Source organism: Salmo salar, chromosome 18 (genome assembly GCF_965601325.2).
Source record: "Salmo salar chromosome 18, fSalSal1, whole genome shotgun sequence".
In the NCBI taxonomy this organism is placed as follows: Eukaryota; Metazoa; Chordata; class Actinopteri; order Salmoniformes; family Salmonidae; genus Salmo; species Salmo salar.
The window spans coordinates 8,915,927-8,920,841 of record NC_138308.1 but is presented as its reverse complement, the minus strand read 5'-3'; positions in this window follow the sequence as shown (position 1 = coordinate 8,920,841).

The window sequence follows — 4,915 nt, the reverse complement described above, 5'->3', positions numbered from 1 at the left end:
CATATGCACAAAAAGCTTATTTCGCTAAATTTTTTGGGGCACAAATGTGTTAACATCCATCTTAGTGAGCATTTATCCTTTGCAAAGATAATCTATCTACCTGACGGGTGTAGCATATCAAGAAGCTGATTAAACAGGATGATCATTACATAGGTGCACCTTGTCCTTCGGACAAAGGGCCACTTTTAAAAGGTGCACACAACACAATGCCACAGATATCTCAAGTTTCGAAGGAGCGTGCAATTGGCGTGCTGACTGCAGGAATGTCCACCAGAGCTGTTGCCAGAGAATTTAATATTCATTTCTGTACCATAAACTGCCTCCAACGTCGTTTTAGAGAATTTGACAGTACGTCCAACCGGCCTCACAACCACAGACCACGTGCAACCACGCCAGCCTAGGACCTCCACATCCGGCTTCTTCACCTGTGGGATCGTCTGAGGAGGCTGGGCCTGGCTCCCCAGTGGGTGGGCCTATGCCTTCCCAGGCCCACCCATGGCTGCTCCCCTGCCCATGCATGTGAAATCCATAGATTCGGGCCTAATGAATTTATTTCAATTGACTGATTTCCTTATATGAACTGTAACTCAGTTAAAATCTTTGAAATTGTTGATGTTGCGTTTATATTTGTGTTCAGTTTTTGTTTGTCTATTCTGCATCCGTAGATAAACCATGTGTCTGTGATTAATGGGGGCTGAACTAGGCGGTGTTTGTGAGGCCGGGGCCGGGTCTTTTATACAAAAACCTCTAGAATCAGAATGGTTCAAGCTACAAACTGTTAAAAGCTGTTAAAAGCTATCTATGAAAAGCTGAGACCTCCACAAACTTGCACGTGACATGTTTTGATCTATGATGCTCACAAGCTACACAAGAGTCGTTAGAAGGTAAGGTTCTTCTACATAGATCAAAGGAAATCCCATGACATAGTGTCTATAATACTGTAATAAGCTCACATAGTTATTTTCTTGTAAGTTTTTTTTTTTACCTTTATTTAACTAGGCAAGTCAGTTAAGAACAAATGATTTACAATGATGGCCTACCAAAAGGCAAAAGACCTCGTGGGGATGGGGGCTGGGATTCAAAATAAAAATATAGGACAAAACACATCATGACAAGAGAGACACCACAACACTACATAAAGAGAGACCTATGACAACACAGCATGGTAGCAACACAACATGACAACAACATGGCAGCAGCACAACATGGTAGCAGCCCAAAACATGTTACAAACATTATTGGGCACAAACAACAGCACAAGAGGGCAAGAAGGTAGACAACAATACATCACACGAAGCAGCCACAACTGTTAGTAAGTGTGCCATGATTGAGTCTTTGCATGAAGAGATGGAGCTAAAACTGTCCAGTTTAGTTGCTGTCACAAACTCCACATAGTTGTCACTGACTAGTTGGATATGAATTTCCCAGTGAGCAAATCATTTCTGTACTTAACAGCATTCATATGACTTCATTTTTATCAGGCTTTTGCTTTGGCAGACCTTATTTTTTTTAATTGACATTTGTCAATAAAAGTCATGAATGGAACTATCAAATTGTTTTGTGTTCTACTTGTAGCCCTGGTTGTCCTGAAAATAAAATGATAAAACAATTCATTGTGAGGCAATTCATGCCCAGGCATGTGAAATTCATAGATTAGGACCTAATGAATTTATTTCAATTGACTGATTTCCTTAAATGAACTGTAACGCAGTAAAATCTTTGAAATTGTTGATGTTGCTTTTATATTTTTCTTTGGTTTAATTGGTCTCACTCAATATATAGTGTCTGGTTCTATTTTAAATCATTCAACCATATTGCATGTTTATAGATAAAGCCTTTATTAGTAAAGTACTTTGCGCAACAGTTTATTTCTCTGTTAAGGCTCAAGGCCTGAAGGGTTGGTTAGAGCATAGCTTGTACTCAGTAGAGTTTTTCTTACACTTGGTCCTTTTTAAATAAACGTCATGAATGCAACTATGAAATTGTTTTGTGTTCTGCTTGTAGCCCTGGTTGTCCTGAAAATAAAATGGTAAAACAATTCACTGTGAGGCAAAATATAAAGGCTGGATTAATGAAAGTCAGATAAATGAAAAGACGATTTTTGCTAGAATCTCGGGACTGATAGGGACCCTTGGAATCGAGTGAGCATGGCTGGAGGGAGTTTCCACCATATTTCTTACAGCAGTCCATTCCTTTTAAATCCATAAGGGGGAGTGAAAGCTAGAGAATCGCATTTAATCTTATATCTCAGTTCAAATGGCTGAAAATCTTAAATCCAAAAGTTAGTTCATTTGAGAAAAGTTGTTCCCTGTTAGTTTTAAAAGACGTTCCTACTTGAGAATGTAAAAATAAGTAACAAAGCTCTTTGTGGGTTTATGTATCCTAGACTGGCTATACGATTATGTAGGCATAGGGTATGTAACAAACGGTTCAATCATCTCCCAGTCCCATCCCCATTGAGAATAGGCCTACTCGTTTGACCTATGGATTCTACCCATAAGAATGTGTAGAGAAGCTACGGTTGGTCTCATTTCGAATCTTACATTTTCATGCAACCAGTCTGTGTCCCTTCTTTACGCGTCCTATTAACTACCAAAACCACAACAATCACCCTCATTAGTTCGATAGACATTGCAAATGTTTGTGTGATTTTTGGATCTTGGGCCTATTTGATATATTATTGGTGGGCCAACTGTGATGTGTCTGAAATGCGTGTAGATTATGCTCCAAAGGGCAACCAAAATATGTTATTTTATTTTGCCACCATGGAAGGAGGGTATTTGCAGTGATCTCTGAAAGGAATGCGCTAAAACTATTTCCTCTTGAGGTATTGAAATGCAGTTGTATTTGAAGCAAAGCCATGTAAAGTAGCTACATAGCCTATATCAGAAAGGCATGGGTGATGTATAAATACAAAACGAAAAAAAGCTACAAAGAAAACGAATAAAATATAGGGCTAATGTAGTTTTCAAGATTGTTTGATATATACTGCAGCATTAAAAGGGCTGTCACAACAACAAAAAAAGTTACCTTTATAGGGAACTGGGGTAAACTGTTTTTCATGTCAATTGAAAAGGAGTCGGCTGACACCGTAGTCTGAAAAATCAGGTGGGATATGTCGACACGCACTCACAGTCACACAAACACGCACACCTTTAGTTTCGTAAGTCACGGCCGATTAAAATGTGCAATATTAGGGCTATGATTATGATGATAGGGGAAGTTGTGTTGGCCAACATGTTTGCTTATTTTTTTGGTCGCCAGAATTAGTTCGCAAAAGTGTAGCAGAGTGCAAATGTTATGATAACGCGTATTGGCTTTACGTGTAGGCTGTAGAACATGTGATCATTCATAAGCTATAGGCCAACTAGTCCTACTTTAGAAAGCTTATCATTCAGCAATATTTTACACGTGTATTTTTTCAATAGTCATTATGCAAAAATGTTGGCTCGAGAATAGTTTGTAGGAATTATTCTGCCTCGACAGCTATTTTCATCCGTTTCAATTTGAACATGGAAAAATATTACATTATTATATTAGCTTACTAGCTTACAATATTAGATATGTCAATGCATCGTAGCCTATGTTGTGACTTAATAATCGATGACTTTATTATTTTGGGGGAAATAGTTTGAGGGCTAGCCTAGGTCTACTATGTGAAATGCTTCATCTTTACACATCATTTTGATAATTAAATAGGCTAGGCCTATATCAGTGCCTTCAGAAAGTATTCACACCCCTTAACCTTTTCCACATTTCTCTGTGTTACAGCCAGCATTTATAATGGATTAAATTGACATTTTGAACATGATTTTTTTAATGACTATTTCATCTCTGTACCCCACACATACAATAATCGGTAAGATCCCTCAGCCAAGCAGTGGATTTCAAACAACGATTCAACCAAACAAGGGAGGTTTTCCAATGCTTCACAGCAAAGAAGGGCACCAATTGGTAGATGGGTAAAAAAGCTAAAAGAAAACGTTGAATGTTATCCCTTTGAGCATGGTGAAGTTATTAATTAGACTTTGGATGGCATATCAATACACCCAGTCACTACAAAGATGCAGTTGCCGGAGAGGAACTAAACAGCTCAGGGATTTCACCAATGGTGACTTTACAACAGTTACAGAGTTTAATGGCTGTGATAGGAGAAAACTGAAGATGGATCAACAACATTGTAGTTACTCCACAATACTAACCTAACTGACAGAGAAGGAATCCTGTACAGAATATTCCAAAACATGCATCTTGTTTGCAACAAGGCACATAAGTAATGCTGCAAAAAATGTGGCAAATCAATTAACTTTTTGTCCTGAATACAAAGTGTTACGTTTGGGGTAAATCCAATACAATACATTAGTGAGTACCACTCTCCATAGTCTCAAGCATAGTGGTGGATGCATCATGTTATGGGTATACTTGTAATCGGCAAGGACTGGGGAGTTTTTCCAGATTAAAAAAAATTATGGAATGGAGCCAAGCACAGGCAAAATCCTAGAGGAAACCTGGTTCAGTCTGCTTTCCACCAGACACTGAAATATTAATTCACCTTTCAGCAGGACAATAATCATAAACATAAGGCCAAATCTACAGTGAATGTTTCTGAGTGGCCGAGTTCCAGTTTTGACTTAAATCTGCTTAAAAATCTATGGCAAGACCTGAAAATGGTTGTCTAGCAATGACCAAAAACCAATTTGACAGAGCTTGAAGAACTTTGAAAATAATAATGGGCAAATATTGCACAATCCAGATGTGGAAAGCTCTTAGAGAATTACCCAGAAAGACTCACAGCTGTAATTGCTGCCAAATGTGATGTTAACATGTATTGTTTCAGGGGTTTGAATACTTATCTAATCAAGATATATTCGTGTTTTATTTTTCTTCATTTTTTTTTTTTGTTATACAAATGTTA